Source organism: Pectinophora gossypiella, chromosome 6 (assembly GCF_024362695.1).
Source record: "Pectinophora gossypiella chromosome 6, ilPecGoss1.1, whole genome shotgun sequence".
Taxonomy (NCBI): domain Eukaryota; kingdom Metazoa; phylum Arthropoda; class Insecta; order Lepidoptera; family Gelechiidae; genus Pectinophora; species Pectinophora gossypiella.
In genome coordinates this window covers 984,290-1,003,913 of record NC_065409.1, presented here as the reverse complement: position 1 = coordinate 1,003,913, position 19,624 = coordinate 984,290, and the positions used below count along the sequence as shown (strand labels likewise).

The 19,624-nt window shown below is 39.2% G+C and overlaps 1 long non-coding RNA gene across 2 annotated transcripts; it reads right to left on the bottom strand.

The window, feature by feature from the left end:
* Window positions 1-15,404: 15,404 nt before the first annotated feature.
* On the bottom strand, window positions 15,405-16,981 carry LOC126367409 (uncharacterized). 2 transcript variants are annotated; one of them, XR_007566479.1, is made up of 3 exons: window positions 16,382-16,981; window positions 16,223-16,308; window positions 15,405-16,132 (listed from the first exon to the last, which is right to left on the bottom strand). It is a non-coding gene; the product is annotated as an uncharacterized LOC126367409 (long non-coding RNA). The 2 variants fall into 2 exon arrangements; XR_007566478.1 differs by having other exon boundaries at window positions 15,405-16,308.
* Between the last annotated feature and the right edge of the window lie 2,643 nt (window positions 16,982-19,624).

Here is a 19,624-nt window from a genome sequence, read left to right as displayed (position 1 = left end):
TGACTGACTGACGCTGATCACACAGAGAGAAGAATTTCGATACAAATGTGCGGATAAATGTATTCACATACCGGGTGAGAGCCCTCAGCGCTACCTATTTGTCCGGCCAAGTAGTTAATGCTATCTGCGGCAAATGTACAATAAGTCACATAAAAATAAAATAGATACACATTTGTAGGTATCGAAAGTCTCCTGTCAGCGTGTTCATTATTTATTAAAGTACAAAAACCAAATTTAACTAAGACGTTAAACCCACGTCCAAAGAACATTGTAACATTATGTCATCATCCTCAATGATCTCGGTGGCGCAGCGGTTAACGCGCTCGGTCTGCCATTGTTGAAGTTAAGCAACTTTCGCAAAGGCCGGTCATAGGATGGGTGACTTGGTCCCGGCTGCTTTAGCAGTCGTTAATAACCATCAATCCGCACCGGGCTCGCGTGATGGTTTAAGGCCCGATCTCCCTATCCATCCGTAGGGAAGGCCCGTGCCCCAGCAATGGGGACGTTAATGGGCTGATGATGATTAATTATGTACTACATACCTAACAATTCAATCTGTTAAAGCTAGTTGTGCACAACTATCTCTTTTTTCCCGTTGTTTTTCCAACAATCCATCTCTTTCTCGGCCTTAACAGGGCAAAACAACTAATTTCACACGGCACATATATTAAAACAGACTTCATTAAGCATTGAACAAGCAATAACAGGCTGAATTAAGCTCCTTCTGTTTCTGAGTGGAGTCGCTGTGTCAGCGAGAAGTAAAGAAGAAAAAAATAAAAATTGAGTTTTGATACCGAAGGAGACAGAGAGACGTTGGAAGCGTTTGAGATGTGCTGTTGGCAAAGGATGGATGGATGGATGGGTATACTGAAATGGTGTCGAATGAAAAAGTGCTGGAAAGAGTTGGAAAAAAAGAACAATTATTGTATAGAGAACCGGAGAGGAAACATGATTGGCCAAGCGAAAAGAAAGGAAAGGGTAGACCTATGAGGACAATTTATATAACAAATACAAGAGAAAGTGCAGGTCTTGCAGTATTAAGACCTCACCTCTTGGTGAAAGATTTGGCGGAAAGAAGAGAGGAATAGCGAATACTCCGTTGACAAAAGCGCAGCTCTTAAATAAAAGACGGAGTCTTAAGTAAAAAAGTGTCCTATGTCGTCATAAAATCCTCAACGGTTGCAGAGGCGGAAATGAAAGCCATAGGTATGTCAATGCAGGACGAAAGGGGCAAATTACAAAGACTGTAACCTGGAACCTGACAGAAGGCAGCAGTAACTGTCAGTACTATTCAGAGGCTGAGGATAGGAGTCCTAGTACGGTTTTTAAATAGACCACTCTGGGCGTCATTCCATTCGCGTCAGGTAGAATACTGGGAGGCAGAAAGCAAGAGGGAAACCGTTATCCTATATTGCCCTTTAAAAGGATGAAGACAAGAGTGTGGCTCTTAAATTAGTGAAGTCTTAATAGTGTAGGAAAAGTAAGTATGTAGTCGTTGATAAGAACGTTAAAGACCATTCGCTGATACACCGGCCCGACCTTCCCGCCGTCTCTCCCCACTCTTAATGGAGGTAATGAAGATGAACGACAGCCCTTAAGTTCAGCGATAATGTGAATTAGTTTCTGTGTTTGTTTTAATGCTGTTTTCCTACTGAACTAGCACTTTTACCGCCTTAAGCTGGCGTTGAGTGCCGTCTCATTCAATTGCTAGACTTTTGTTACTGACGCCGGGTTATTTATGTGTTGGCAGTACTGGGAGTCTAAAAGGCCATATTGAAGCAATTCAACTTAAAAAGCAATTTGACATTTGTTGACGTTGCGCACTTACTTCCAAATTGCAGTACTTATTGTTTTTAGATGAATTTCTCGAATGTGGCCTTTATAGTTTTTTTTTTACTTTTGATGGGTTTACTCTTGGCCCCAGACTTGCCCGACGGCATTGACGAGGCCTAAGATGGAACGAGCTCGCCCAGAAGGTGCCTGTTGACACTGGCCTTTGAAAACACCCGGGTTATTTTCATTTGGAAATACAGAAGACGGCAGATTCCACTCCTTAGCAGTGCGCAAAATGAAGGACGATGCGAAGCGCTTTGTGCGAATAGTTGGTATCTACCAAATTGGGATGGAACCCGGCCGTACGTCTGGAAATCCGAAGATAAAAAGGGGATGGTGGAATGAGCTCATGTAGATCGCGGGCACAGTCCTCGAAGTGCTGTCTGTAGAATATCGACATACTGGCAACTTTTCGCCGATGTGCTAAGCAGTGTAGTTTAGCTGTTAGCCGCGTCTCGCTGATCATCCTCTTGGCTCTGCGCTCCACTGAGATATAGATCCTCTGTTCTGTTAGTCTAAGTCTGCGTTTTAATTATAAAGTTGTCCAGAAGTCATTGTGGACTTGTTGACATTAGATCACTACTATTTTCCCCATTAGGCCAGTGTTCAAAGGTACAATGTGGCCACGCCCGCCTTGAATATTCCTTACATAAAGTTACCGTTCTACATGTAATATAATTCTATGCTACAGGTGTTACGTATAAAAAAGTCTGTCAAAACAAACAAACAAAACAGACGAAGTGAAAACCTCACTTTTTACCATTCGCTTAATTACCGTGGGCAAGACAAAAGGAATCACTGCAAACAAAAACGGTGACAGCTGAATCCGTTTGACGGACGAGGGTCCGGAGATGACGGAGCGTGCGTCAAGTGACGCCGTCCGTACGTCAACGTGACGCAGCTTACGTCAACACGGCAAAAAGTGACGCGCGGACCAACCCTTTGCGGTGACCGATGGGTTACGGTGAGTGGATAGAGATTTTAGTTAGTTGGAAGTGATTTCAGGTAGTATGCATAATTTATGACGAGTATTGTGTTGAGCCCGTAACATGGAATAAAGGTGAATACAATGTATATAGAACGGAAACGCTCCGCCCGCACTAATTAATATGTGCGTCGAGCTAGATTTAACATTTGATTTGATTTTTATGTTTCGTGTATGTGTGTGCAATAAAGTAAATTTGATTTGATTTTCCGTATTGTTAGGTCTCATTTTAGTCTAACTTGCTTGCAGAAACGAAATATTTGTAGAGTTTCCGGGTTGTGCTTACAGTGTTGCTTTTTATTCTAATAACTTCACGTTTCTGCCTAGTCTAATTGGAAAAAGTAGTAATAATTGTGGTCAATCGTGAGCAAGTAAAAGCTCGTAATATGTTCATAGGAGCTATTTTAAATGTGCAAATTAAGCCCTTTCCTTTGATATCCAACACATAACGATTCGAAAAAAAAATTTTTTCGTCCTCAGTTTATGTCCTCTAGAGGAAGCCATATTGAATTTAGTGTGACGTCACATAGCTTATAACCACCGGACGATTAAGGCGCTTCTAACGACACCTCATTTGTTAAATTCTGACATGTGGTTTAGAAGTTACGTTGGAACAGACATGCATACACACATACATATAACCCTTCTTTTGCTTCGCCGAAGTCGGGTATTAAAGAGAAAGCGGATGTAGCCCAAAAAAATGCGATAAAAACCTCCTTTTGAGTTAATTCATGCGGTTTTGAGACTAAATAAAACGCGAATGAATTATTGGCAGTATATTTTGGTTTAGACCGGGTCTGCCTATAAATTTATATTTCAGGGATTAGCATATTCGCAATGGTTTTGCGGAAAACTGAAATAATGTTGCGGGTCAATTTTTGAAAATCGTGGATTGTGATATTTCACTCGTATTATTGGCAATATATTATGATGCGAAATTTATTCCTACATTGTGTTAAAATGTCTGTCACTCGATTGAAATTGTCAGGTATTGAACAAAACCTGTGACTTATGGGGTCTGTTGAATATCCTAATTTTTATTTGTCCTAACATGATGTTCCTAATACCCATTTGATTGTCTTAATATTCCATAGTCCTCATTATTTAACATCCTTATATGGCCCTTGGTCCTAATGTTGATATTCCTAAACTTCTATTGCCCTAATGTGATTTATCCTAAACTCAATAATCCTAATTTTGGTAGAAATAATGACGGATAATTCCACTTGATATCATCTCAGAATCATGGTCTGAATCACCCTTAAAGTTTTCGTTACGGTGTTACTAACACCCGGTATGTTATAGGTGAACTTCAAATATGATATATAATTTAAAAGCCCGATTCATAAACAACTACTAAATTTATTTGCTTATAATATTAATTACTATCATAAAAAATGCTTTAAAATTCATCATCATCAGCCGTACGACGCCCACTGCTGGGCATAGGCCTCCCCCAAGGATCTCCACGACGATCGGTCCTGCGCTGCCCGCATCCAGCGGCTTCCCGCGACCTTCACCAGATCGTCGGTCCACCTTGTAGCGGCCCTACCCACTGAGCGTCGTCCGACACGTTACAATTAAAAATGTTAAAACTATAGACTTTTGAATTGCACTTACAGAACAACGTGTCTAATATCTCGTAGTTTAAACTTTATGCCAATTAATCAACATAGCATTTTTAAATTCTCAAGTCTGCCTCAAAGCTTTGAAGCAAATTCCTTTGTGGTCGCCAATGGTAGTGTTTATTGAACCGTGGAATATTTAACCTACGGGAATGTCTGGGTTGCTTCGTCTATAACTTCTTGGAACTAATAAATGGGTCTTAAAAGACCACATTGAAGCAAATCAAACATTCAGTTCTAAAAGGCCACATTGAATCAATTCATACTGGTGAATTAAGGTAAGCAGAGACTATGGAATTCACCCACTCCTCGCCAGCTATTTTAAAGTCCCATTGACATTTAACACTATTACATATTACATTTGTTTCAATTATTTACCAATTACTTACAAGTATTTACTCAATTAATTTTTACTCAAATACAATTACTTACACGTGATGGTTCAACCATGATCAATCTTTTTCGCTCCCGATCTTTTTTTTTGATGTGACTTATTGTAGATTTGCTGCAGATGGCATTAACTACTTGGCCGGACAAATGGGGAGCGCTGAAGGCTCTCACCCGGTACAACGTTTAAGACAACAGGCCTGAGGGTGCCCAGTTGGGCGCGAACCTCGGCTCAGGGCGTCGTCTGAGAGGAAAAATATTTGAAAGAATTAATCGACCCTAGGGGGTCGATAGCGATAAGCGCTGAATGAGGGAAATCGTCGACCACGCCGACGGGGTCGGTTTCGAGGTCCAGCTCCCGATCGTCAACTGTCTTCTTTTCTCGTTTTCTTTTTAAATCATGTCCGCCATTATGGTTTTTTTTTAGGGATTGGATCATAGAGCTAAAGAAAAAATTACTTCGTTCGGCGACAACCAAATAAGACACAAATGCTTAATAGACAAACTGAAACAAGACAATTCATAAACTACGACATACGTAACAAGATAACAATTCGTATCTCTAGCAATTTACTCAGGCGCCCGAAATCTGCTGAATTCAGGAAGTCCCGCCACGTCCACATATTTGCATTGAAAGTTCGGGACTTCGTGCAAAAGCTTAATCAGCGTATCTTGCTTTTAACCACATCCAACACTGTTTTGAACATCTATTATTATAATTGCTTTGTGTGAGCGAATTTCTATCGTAATAGAGTATTTTCTAGGTACAATAGTGGATATTTCATTGTATCCGATATATAAAATTAATATTTATGACGGTTTTATGACATTTCTAGGTATATGGGAAGCGTCCCATAAATGTGTGCCTCTTCAAAACATATGAATATAATGTTATGTTATGTAATATAATGTTTAAAATGGCCGTAGTTTTGGTTTACGCTGATTTAGAGATTTGATTTTTTTACAGCTTCAAGGGACCACAGACAAGTACCTGATGTTAATTTCAACCTGCTCCTTTTACTCAGTATTAAGAAAAAGGATCTCGACAGATGGGCAGACGGGTAGATGACCTAAAAAGTTCCGTTTCTACCTTTTGAAGTTCGGAACTCTAAAAAAGTTGAAAATTTGGGTTTTCAGAGACAGTATTGATCTTTTCCCAGTAGTTTTACCAGTTAAACTATTTTTTTGACGTGACTTTTTGTAGATTTGCTGCAGATGGCATTAACTACTTGGCCGGACTGTGGGCTCTCACCACGTTGTCTGTATTCGGATCATTTTTTTCCGTCGCAAAAGTATGATAGGAAAATAATTAAAAAAAACACAAACATTTTCATTAACTTTTTGACAGAAAATTCCACCTGATATCAACTCAGAATCATGATCTGAATCATCCCCCTCAGTATTCGTTACGATGTCACTAACACCCATACCTACTTGTATGGCTACCGTATGTACTTGTACGGGGTGTAAGTGACATCGTAACGAATACTAAGAGGAATGATTCAGCTGATTATTTTGAGTTAATCCCCAAGTGGAATTCTGCATCGCAAAAGTATAGAATTGAAAATAATTTTAAAAAACTAAAAAAAAAATCATGAATTTTGCGACGGAAAATTCCACTTGATACTAACCCAGAATGATGGTCTGGATCATGTCCCTGAGTATAGTATTAATATTTATATACAAAGACTGTATTCTATATTTTTGTCCTTCTTTCAATATTAACAAAGCTAATGGGGTAAAATATACAGCCAACCTTACCTTTTCCTTCCTGATAATTTCTTTTACCCCCCTCTTGACAACTACAAGACAAGGTTAGCAACAAAGTCCAATTAATTTCAACAAGGGGTCACCTTTAATCAAACGTCCTCTCAAGTGGGACCTCTAGAACCTCTCTACCTTTCAAGATAATCGCTGCCTGAAATTATTTCCTTTGATTGTCTATGAAATCCTTGTCCTCAGAATCGTAATTGCCAGATTGAGCGTAATTATAAATTGTATTTACCTACAGATTTGCCGGCCTCCGTGATCGCAATGCAATTCTGTAGGTCCCAGGTTCGTTACCCGATGGAGACATACCACAAAAATCACTTTGTGATCCTTAGTTTTATTAGAAAGTCGCAGACTGATCATCCAATTGTCTCTATGTACTTACTATTTACTTAATTATCTATTCGTTACATGAGCCATGTCAGGGGACGTCGGCAGCTGAATAGTTACCCTAACACCAAGGTGGTGAGGCGATATTTTTTTTAAGTTCATCACCTCTTAAAATAATATACGTATATTAAGGGTTGAACTCCATTATTAAATCTGGCTGCACCGCATCGCACTATCCTATGTTTTTATCCTTTTCTATCACTCAGAAACGTCATTTGCTGGAGCGAAATAAAGAGCGGGAGTGCGACCGCATTCGCATCCGTCGATTCCGCCGCATGTGGTCGCATTATCTCGCTCAAGTGATAGTTCTGAGTGACAGAGAAAAGATAGACGTAGCTGAACTCAAAATATACAGGGTGTTAGTGACATCGTAACCATTACTGAGGGAGATGATTTAACTCATGACTCTGAGACATAAAAATATCAAGTGGAATTTTCCGTCGCAAAATTCATGGTTCTTTTGTGTATTTTTTAATTAATTTAAATTCTATACAGCGATGGAAAGTTCAATTTGATAGTAACTCAGAATAATGAGCTGAATCATCCCCCTCAGTATTCGTTAGGATGTACCTTACACCCCGTACAGGTACGAACTAGTATCCATACCATACGAGTACATATGGGTGTTAGTGACACTTTAACGAATACTGAGAGGGATGAATTAGGCCATTATTCTGAGTTGATATCACGTAGAATTTTCTGTCAAAATAGTCATGAAAATGTTATTGTTTTTTTAAATTATTTCATTTCTATACTTTTGCGACGGAAAATTCTACTTGATATAAACTCAGAATCATGATCTGAATGATCCTTAAGAGTTTTCGTTACGATGGTGACATCGTAACGTTGTTTCTCTACAGGGTATTAGTGATAATACCCTGTAGAGAAACAACATGCGTTACAAGGTACTAATTCTCTTCCTCACTGTGATTGAGGAAACATATTATATTTCAGTAAGATGTTATGTACTTAATTGACACACAATTTCGAGGAAACGTCACCCAATCACCTTGTCCCAACCAACTGTAATTACTTCACCCAACATCAAAAGGAATGGAAAAGTAATCAGAGGGGAATTGGAAATATAATTCCATAGTGTCCTCACTATTACTTCCGATTAGATGAAATTTATATAATAACATAAGCCCACGATTATATCATAATTGGGGTTCATCATCATCATCATCACCAGCCCATTAACGTCCCCACAGCTGGGGCACGGGCCTTCCCTACAGCCGGGACCAACGGCTTAACGTGCCTTCCGAAGCACGGAGGAGTTCGAGATGAAAACTTTTTTTTTGTGGTCACCAATCCTATGACCGGCCTTTGCGAAAGTTGCTTAACTTCAACAATCGCAGAGGTTATCAGAGGTATATCCATCGCAAAATGAACTGAATATCCACACCTCACCGAACTTTCTGTTAGACCAATGTGAAGATAGGTGGTGAGATGTATCGCCGTCTATAAAGACCTAGCCATTATTATTTACACCTAGTCATAGAATAAGGAATAATACGTATAGAACGGCAACTCTCCGCTCCCCACCACCGTCTAAGCTACGTTTACCTCACCCCCCTCCCGCCCTCGAATATAGTTTAGACTTGAATCATATGGCGTCAGACGTCACACACACAGATGCACGGGTACAATAACGTCAATGTGTGGTGTCTGTGTAAAACGAGGTTGTTTGTATGAAGTGTCCGAGCTGTGCCCTAGTCCAGCAGAAGTAGAAAACTACGTACATGAGAAGACATACTGTCGAAGAGCTTTGTACTAAAATACAGCGAATAATTTATTCACAGTTTCTCCTCTCACCTTTGCGTCTCTCAAGCTGTATTTTTCCCCACTAGCGTTGAAAGTGCCCATGCGAGTACAATGCCGAACACAGGAAGCGGACGTTGGTGTCGCACGGCGCACTCCAGGCTTCCCGTCGGCCTATCTAGCTACGTAGATACGACGGCCCCCACTGAGTCCGCGACTGTACTTTATTTAGTACAACGTATTTTATGTGAGAAACAGTTCGTTCTAAAGTCGGGTTTGAGATTTATTTCGTAACGTGCATTTGCTCTTAGGCTTTATGTATGGTTTTCCATACGCATGCGTGACAGATTATAACTACTTCTACCATCATCAGTCAAGATAATGTGACCAATGATGACGACATCATAGATGTATTGACTAGCAAACTATAGATCTGACTCCCGGTCGGGTTAATTTAGGAAATCATCTGGACGAATAAATATTAAGTGTCGTGGTAGCTCAGTTTAAAAAACGTTTCACTTTCGCTGTGAGGTTGCAGGCTTAAACCAATATATTCAAGTTCATGTTAACTCAGAATCATGGCCTGAATCATCCCTCAAAGTTTTCTTTACAATGTCACTAACACCTTGTATGTATATTTTAAGTAAACCGTTTTGTGTTAATTTATTCTATTACATTATATACATATACCTGTATTGCATCGCCCCTTACTCCAATATTTAGCAAGTTCTTTCACACTGAGGTTGCCTGGAAGAAATTTCTATTTAGCAATAAGGCCACCGATTGTGCTTCTCTTGACATTTTTTAAATTGATTTTAATGAAGCATTTTTCTATTGTATTTAAGTATTTTTTATATGTTTATATGTAATTGGAGATGTCCTTAGAATAGGTTCAATACGATCTACTCTGAACCGGCGTGCGTGTATGAAGCGATTGATGAATGTGGAGGAAGCAAGAGAAGTGTGTCAGGATCGAAGCAAATGGAATTCTATAGTCTCTGCTTACCCCGGTGGGAAATAGGCGTGAGTTTATGTATGTATGTATGTTATATGTAAGCTACTTAGGTTAGGATAATTATTGTATGGGCCTTTATAGAATGAGAGAGGTTTATTATTATAAATATCGCTACTACGCTGGACTAAGTGGGAGATATTTCAATTCATCTCGTAAACCTATTCTGTAGGGATTACGAGCATGTGGTTTTATGTGTGTTTGTGTGAAATTACAAATATCCCAGCGGATTACTTGCGAATTCAGAAGCATGTCAAAATGTTCATCATAGAATTGCACTGGTGGTCTCTTTACGACTGTACAGTCCACAATCCTTTGTCTGCAATCCGTACTCCAATAATTTTGCTCCACTAAGTTTACGTACTGCAAAATGCTTTGAATAACCGCTGCGTCATGCCACAAAACTAAGGAAAATTATTCCAGTTACCATCTAACAATTAACGAACTAATCCTTAATACCAACTACACTTTGCGTCTCTCAAACAGCTAAAACCAAAGCGGATTCTCTTACCTGCCACAAGACTGAACGCAAATTGTTTTTGCAAACTTTAACAACCTTTAAACAGTTTTGCACAGGGACGGCTACGGGTGACACCCGTTTGTAGGTAAAAAAAAAATAAAAATAAAATAAAGTTTATTTCGTTTCCACCAACCCGCAGTGGAGCAGCGTGGTGGAGTATGCTCCATACCCTCTCCGGTTGATTGAGAGGAGGCCTGTGCCCAGCAGTGGGACGTATATAGGCTATTTATGTTATGTTATGTTCGTTTACAATAAACTTAATTAACAATAATCAGGGTTGGAGCCTGCTAGTAAGTGCAAAAACACCTGTGACAACAGGATCCACTCCTCCATAGCCATTCTTAATTATACAACATATTTTACCGCTTATGTTAGTTACTTTATTTTTACAAGGCAATTAAGTTCAGAGTTCTTAAGGAACATTGAACGTAATACAAATAATAAAAGATTAGATTAGAATTAATAAGTGAAGTAATATGTTATGTGTATGTTACGTGGGTAGGTTATTAGTAATATATTATTAAGCGTATTGTGTGTGTGTGTGTGTGTGTGTGTATCCGTAAGTAATGTTACCAGGAGAACATAAGAATGCATGGTTTGAATTATAATGAGGGTACTTTTAGTTTAGTAGTTTAGTAGGTGACGGTGAAAACATTAAAACTCAATATTCGTCAGCTTTTTTTTTGACGTCACTCATTGTAGATTTGCCGCAGGTGGCATTCACTACTTGGCCGGACAAAAATTTGCCAGCATATTGACCAATTACAAACTGTAATACCATTTTTATAACAAATAAATGATTATAAATATGATTATTCGGTTTTTTGCAATAACTGAATAATATGCTTAAAGGAATTCGTCGCCTTTCTCGAACTCTGTTTGAAAGCGTTTAAATAAGTTAAATTGTTTTGTTTAAAAATGTAATAAATTTGTTAAGGTTCGAAATCAGAAATCATTTATTCGCTTAGGATAGGTAGGTTCCTATCTCTATCCTGCTAATTATTATTAGCATGTAAATGTTGAAAATTCAAAAATTCTCGAAAGAGCTGGTATGTGTTGTAAAAAAAAGTTAAAAAAAAATAAAGAGAAAAAAAATCCGAGATAGCCCCGTTTGGAGAACGCGTGATTTATACGGTCACGGGTTTGAATCCCGGGTCTAAACCACTGAATTCGACTTTGTGATTGTGAATTCATGTGTGGATCACAAATAATTGATATCATGTAGTTTCCAGAATTGTACCCGGATTAGCAATAGGCTTGTCATATTGAATAGGACGTAAACATAACTGGGGAGGAGTGGGTGTATACAGTATACTATACAGGGTGTTAGTGACATCTTAACGAAAACTTTGAGGAACGATTCGGGCCATGATTCTGAGTTAATATCAAGTGAAATTTGCGACGGAAAATTCCACTTGAAATCAATTCTGAAACATCCCCCTCAGTATTTGTTACGATGTCACTAACACCCTATCTACTTGTATGGTACTTATACAGGGTGTACGTAACATCGTAAAAAATACTGAGGGGAATGATTCAGCTCATTATTCTGAGTTAATATCAAGTGGAATTTTCCAAGAATCATAGTCTGAATCATCCCCCTCAGTATTCGTTACGATGTCACTAACACCCTGTATACCACTGCCTATCTACAGGTGTGATGTTGTTAAATTATTTATTGTCTCGATTAATAATGGCACTTATCATTCTCAGAGACACCAAAATATGGGCACTGCCCACCCTAACTACGCCTCTGGTTTGGAAGTCTCAAGAATATCATCCTTCGTCGGTTAACCACTGCAACTGCGGACTAAGGAACATTATCTCTAATCCCTCAGCCAGATAGGGGACCGTTTCTTCGTGGCTCATTAAGCTATGAACATAATTCAGATATAAGCTGTGTAAGTAATTGGGATAAACGACGGCTGAATCACACTGGTTTAAGTAACTGATGTTTCGGAATTTCGGGCGGGAGTTTAAGAAAGTTTGGATATTAAACGGACAGAAGAAATATTATACTATTAACCTTCAGGAATAAGTGAGTGGAAGCAATGAAGAGTAAGCTCCGAGAAGGGTTGTAAAAAGTGAAACAAAATAGATATTGTATAGTGCTTCTATTTTTGAATACAAGCAAAAGCATTATTGCATTAGTAGTTTGAATCAAATGGACGTTAGTGATACCGCAACGAAAACTTTGAAGGATAATTATTCAGACCATGATTTTGAGTTGATATTGAGTGGAATTTACCGTCGCAAAAGTATAGAACTAAAAATAAAATAAAAAAACACTAAAATTTTCCGAGCCGAAATGGATTCTGGTAGGGCTCTAGCTAGAACATCACCGATTGAGAAATTGGTCGGTGTACTGCGGAACGGAAGGCGATTGGGACAACCACCGTTCTACACGCCCTATCTATGGAGTAATGAAAATGGAGGCGATTACTCCACCGACAAGAGCGCAGCTCTTAAATAAAGAAAGAGAGAAAATTTTCATTAATTTTTCGACAGAAAGTTCCACTTTATATCAACTCAGAAAACTGGTCTGAAAGTCTGAATCATCCCCCTTAGTATACGTTTCAATGTCACTGTCACCCATACGTACTTGTATGGTTACCTGTACGTACTTGAACGGGGTACAAGTGACATCGTAACAAATACTGAAGGGGATTCAGATACTTGCAAAAGGATATATTTGAAAATAATTTAAAAATACACAAAAAGTCATGAATGCGACGGAAAATTCCACTTGATAGTAACTCAGAATCATGGTCTGAATTCCCCTCAGTATTTGTTACCATGTCACTAACACCCTGTATTATAATATCTTTCTTTTCTTTTTTATTTTATGGCAACGGGTGGCTTAATCTTACAGCCATATCTGCCAGTGTCGAAATGATTGGAGAACACACGAAAAAAAAGACGGTAAGTAAATATGTCGTAGAGTCTGGTGTTACATCTGTCAATATAGAAGCGGATTAGTTAAAAAATGTTATACTTATTACAAAGCATTTCCCAAATAAAGCCTTACGTAACTCACTTCGGAACTACAACTAGTAGCTTTATTGAATCCAATATATCATAAGAATAAATAGATTCAGGGGCACGCTTGATTCGACCATCTACAAGCTGATTCAATAAGAAAGAGTACCCTGCAGGGATAACGAAGTTCTAACATTTTGGAAAAGGGGACCTTTTTATAATAAAATTGAAGATGTCGGACCCCGGACCGGATGTCCGGTGACTTTTATCGAAGGTTTTCCCGCCGAAAGTTTGTTGGGCAATTAAACAAACTCCCGAAGACAAGGCATGAAATTTTGTAAAACATTAATTTGCTTTTGATGTACCAAAAAGGATTTTTCGGTGTTGAATTTTATATTAGTACAGAACTTTGTGCTTCTTTGTTGGCATTGATTTGGTATACACAAAAAAAACATTAAAATCCTTTCTGGCAGCGCCCTGTGCCGAGGTCTTGCCCACCTGGGCAGCCTCAGGCATGTTATTTCAAAATTAATTAAATTTATTACAGACAAGAGCAGCTCTTTTAATTTTCTCGACCTAGTAACAAATACAGATGCTATTTTGTTTTGTTTATAAAAATATTGAAAGTATTGTTAGAGCTAGCAGAGAAAAACCTAGGACGTACATTGACCAAATTGCAGACATCCTTAGGAAAGGTTTAGTACCTCTGAACTGGCGTGCATGTATAAAACGATTTATAAATGCGGAGGAAGCAAGAGAAGTGTGTCAGGATATACGTAAATAGAAATAATAATAATAGCAGGCGCCATAATCCCCCATAGCTCCAGTATTCCGGTCCACTATCCCCCAACCCAATAGCCCAGTTCCCTTTGTTCCCATAATCTGCAATAGTCCTACACGAACCGGGGATTGTCTTTGGGTGCACTCCCATAGTGCATACACGGATAATCGCCGGTTGGTGTCACACCACATTTAGATTAAACTGTCTTAAGGGGCCTCTACGTGTTGGCTTCGGCCCCACGCACGCCTTCCAAAAGTCCGGGACTCCGTAGGCCCGAGATATGGAAACGACATACAAATAATAATATTAATAAAAATTCCATAGTCTCTGCTTATCACTAGCGGGAAATAGGCGTGAGGCTATGGATACATGTATCATTTTACATTTTATTGATTGTTCTATCTTATGTGACAGAACGAGTAGTTGTACAATGATTTAACAGCGATTCTATTTCGAAATGCGCGGCACAATTTGGATCTATTTTTCTGGAATTTTTGGTCTGGTTACAAAGACCTTTAGGCCAACGGTTTAAATCTCTCAAAGTAAGTAAGCTAGTGTTGTGACGTTCATTAGCATAGTGATGTATCAGTCGAGATAGGCCAATCGATTTTTTTTTATATTCGATCATCGATATTAAATTTCCGTTCGGTTAAAATTTCACCACAGGGCTTAGCCAAGATGCATTCAGTTTGGTTCAGACTCGTAATATAGATCGCATGCCGACGAGCAGTTAGCCCCGACGGTAGCTAAACCACTTATAGAAGGGACCTCTGCAACGCATTTCTGCCTGATTGGAGTCAAAACGGATTTGTCTGATTCACCGGACCCGAACTGATTCGCTGGTAACACCGAATTTGAAGGTTACTAACCTTCGGAATTTGTGAATATATTGTATAGATTTTGCTCACAAAAAAATGACTATGTTTTTTCTATATGATTGGATTACGTTGTGTTCTTTATCTTCAATATACCTACTAATACTACCTACTACTGCAAAACTACACATATTGAAAACTACACATGTTTAAGGGCAAAATAAGTTTATTTATAATGGTACTAATTCCTGTAGACAGCATCTAATTTTATTTTAAGATGTATCTGTCATTTTCTTATCCGCCTAAAAGGAAAGCACAAAATTTGTGATTTAATCTAAAACAGTTCTATAAAAATCACAGCACAACAATCAAGCACACGTCATGAAACACTAGATTTTTGACTACCTATATAAAAAGGTAGGTGAATGGAAAAGGTGTTATAGAAATACTGATATCGATATGTTTCAGAAATTTATAAAGTGGTGTTTACCTGAAGGGCACAGCTAGATGTTATAGACCGGTGAGCATGAGACAAAGAAAACTCCCTTGAATTTGTACAATGTATATTTTTTAAATCTACAAATTTCATTAACCATAGGTAGGTCAAAAACCCTATGGAGGGAGACAGGTCGCGCTTTGGTCCGTCAGGTTAATTGTCACTCCGTAACAACCATGGGATATCACTATATTTAAAAACACTGTCCGTACACCTGTAGGCACCTCACTTACTCGAGGACCTCCGACTATCAGGCCTACCTGAGGCGTTCCGGAATACTGTACAGGTGATGAGTTGAGGCCGGCTCAGGCCAGGGCGTGCTGGACGATGGCGGCGCAGCGGGCCAACTGTTACGCAGCTGGCGGGCTGCACGTCCACCGGTCAACCTCGCAGACCTTCACCGGGCCTTATCCGGTGTGTTGACAAAAGGAGAGGCGCGGCACATCCACATGCGCGCCGCACAAAGGAAAGCTTCGTCGTGCAAACAACCAAGGCAAGCTCCGCCGAAATGAAGCTTGAAATAACTTGCAAACGCAGAAGAAAACAGTAGCAATCTTCATTCACAAAATTTGTTGAAATAGTCTGATCCAATCATAAACTTCTTCTTAGATTAAAACTTGCAAAACGTTCGACGTTAAAAACTTGCAAAAACGTTAAAACTTCAAAACGTTAAAAACTTAAAGCAAAACAAAAAACTTTAAAAACTTTTAAAACTCAAAACTTTAAAAAAACTCAAAACTTTAAACCTTTAAAACTTTAAAAACAATTAAAACCCCATCTGCAACAAGGAATGGCAATGATTAGCATGTGGTTCAGCTGACAGCGTGGCAAGGCAACTCACGAGTGTAAAACAAAGAAAATAACTTACAGGTTCATCCGGGATAGTTGGGCATCGCTCGGATGAAACCTAATCCCACCCACTGGACCTTAGGCGATGGGATTTCAGTGATGTTGCTGAAAAACAAAGGACCTCGAGGTTATCACCAAGTTGGTGCAAAAATATGCACGAAGAATTGCGAGGACTCACCATCTCGGTTAAGTTATTTATATAAATGGTTACATCGGCTCTTGATGCCGCCAATACATTGTGGCTTTAATTTGCCCACATTTGGGTTTCGGCAATGGAGTCTCCGGCGCTCTCGCGACGTCCCCACTTTCCAAAACCTGTCTCAGCTCAGCCAGCTGTCAGTCTGACACAAAACCCACGAACAAAGTTGCCAAACTAGAAAAAATCTACCAAACCATAAATTCGCCGAATCAACGACAACAATCGATCGACTTGTTTGATCCCAAAATTTAAACAATATAATTATAATATATCAAAAATAAATGTTGCAGATAATTTTAATATACCAAATTTTTGAAGAAAATAAAATAATTAAAAATATTCGGGCCCATCGATAACCCTGCAGCGCCATCTGTGATTTCCTGCGGGTAAAATATAAAAACAACGTTATATCGTCAGAAACCACAAGATGTCGCTACAAGGCTCGTTGGTCCGAAATGCTTCGTTACAATACCCCCCTACCCACGAGAGGTTTCGAACTGGGTGAGAAACACGGCTGCCCTCAGCCATAGAGCCTGGAGCGCACAACCAGTCTAAATTTTATCAAATGTAAAAAAAAAATCTGTCACAGAAGACGAGACAACAACAATTTATAAAAAAAAACGTAACGAAGCACAAACACCAACATCTAAACAGCACAACCCTAAGCACAACAATTACCCCGACCTGTTATTCATCACCATTCATTGATCACCTTTCACTTCTTTCATATAGTAGCACCCAGTATCAATTTCACTGGATGTTACCCACATTCATAACCCTGTTGAGCTGACAACTCTCTTAGTGTCACTCGATACCCCAATTCTAAAGACAAAGACAAAAAACAAAACAACAGTTGTTAGAGGCTTATTTAAGGAGTCACTACCCGCTCCGTCGAAAAGGGAAAAAAAAACAAAGAGTAACCTAATAAGGTTCCCTATCTAAAAATTAATTCCTAACAAATGGCTACTATAATGCCTAAAAAAAAATGTTGACACGAGCAACGTAAAAACTATTTTAAATAGTTGGCTATAATCGCCTATACAAAAAAAACATAAAAATATGAAACGCTAAAGTGGGCGTTCATAAAAACGCTGCGTTGCAGACGCTAGTGTGCATGGGCCTTTATCAGCGCACACATAAACACACTAAAATCAAAAAACATTAAACATAAAACATTTATAAAATCTTAGTAAATCTAGTGATTTTAAATCAAAAAGACTACTAAAAAAAACGTGACAGTATAAATAGGTTGTCACCTACTAGGTCCTTACTAGCGACACAAGTAAACACCAAAGTTTTAATTTTTTTTTTATAAAATGTTATGAAAGCTAACCAATGAAAAGAAAAATAATGTAACTTTCTTCATAAACGTAAATTTTGAAATTGAGCCAAATACAACGATCCAAACCGGAAAAATTTGTTTTAAAAGAAATATGACTAGGGGAACACGGGGCAATTTGTAAATTAAATTTTTAAATCCTTTATATGCCAAGAACCTAAGTTCTTGCCACCAAATGAAACCAATTCGTATACTAAGGGTGACAATACCTTTTTAATCACGCACTGTTCGTATTTTGGGGCAAGTTTCGAGGCTTTAAAATTTGCGGCGTCACTCTGTACGTACGTCTTCCGCCACACTACTTGACCCTCGCGCAAAATATTAACATTACGGCGTCGCAGATTGTAGTACTTCGCGTTCGTCGTGTGAGCCTTCTCGATATTAACCCGAACCTTTTGAAAAATATCCCGAAGGACCCCAAATTCACCCGCATACTCGTCCCTTGGCATAGAGACCTCATATTCCCTGTCATCATTATAAAAAGAACCGTTAATGATTGGTTCCCGGCCATGGACCAAAAAGAATGGACTAAACCCAGTGGTTTCGTTCACCGCACTATTTATTGCAAACTGCACCTTAAATAAATTTAGATCCCATGTCCTATGATCGTCAGCTACATAAGACGAAACAGCTGTCATGACTGTTTTGTTGTACCTTTCCACCATGTTAATCTGTGGCGTGTACCTAGGCCCGTAGTGAACTCGTGGAATATTGTACTTCTTGAGAAGGCCACTGAATTCTGATCCCGTGAATTGAACCCCATTGTCGGTAATTACGGTTTCAGGAATCCCGTGAGCTAGAAGCACATAATTCTCAAAGTTTTTAGCTACTGCAGCACTAGTCGCTCGACGAAGTGGAAATAACATGGTGTACTTTGAAAAACAGCATGTTACTACTAAAAGGTGCATGTAACCCGAACGTGATCGTGGAAGAGGTCCTACCAAATCTACGGATACAGCTTGAAATGGCCTATAGCACTGCTTAGGCTGACCCATGATCCCAGGAGTGAGTTTGGTCCTGTGCTTATAAGCGGAACAAATACGGCATTTGTTGACAAAATCAAGCACGTCGCGGTACATTCCTGGCCAGAAATACCTCAAACACAACCTACGGTGCGTTTTAAACACTCCGAGGTGTGCCGAGGTCGGTGGTTCGTGGTTTTCGGACATGACCCGCAGACGGTTTGACTTTGGCACAACAATCTTCCAATCAAACTCCTGAGTCAGGGCATACTTACCCTTGCTGTATCGTAGAAGAGTACCATTTTCGACGCGATAATTGGGATAATTTTTGGGATAAGCCGTACAACCAGAGAAAACCTTATCATACCACTCATCACCGGTTCCTGCATTTGGAGCATCGATGGCATCCACATGCAGCAATCGTGAGAGGGCATCAGGGACGACATTATCCTTCCCTTTCCTATGCTCGATTGTAAAATTAAATTGGGATAACCTACAACCCCAACGAGCTAAGCGTCCCGTAGGATTCTCCAAATTCATGAACCACCTAAGTGAAGCGTGATCGGTTACGACGGTGAATGGTCTACTACCTAAATATGGTTCAAATTTTTCAACCGCGTACACAACTGCTAACGCCTCCCTTTCGGTAGCACTATAGTTACGTTCGTTTTTGTTAAGGGATCTGCTGATATAAGCGATAGGGCGGTCATGGCCATCAATATTCTGCGCTAACACACCTCCTACGCCAAAATTAGATGCATCGCAGTGAACTGAAAATGGTTTGCTAAAATCAGGGCAGGCTAAAATTGGAGCTGAAACTAATGTGTTTTTTAAAGTAACAAAAGCATTTTCTGCGTTTTGGTTCCAAATAAATTTAGTTTTTGAGCTGGTAAGAGCGTGTAAGGGTGCCGCAATGGTGGA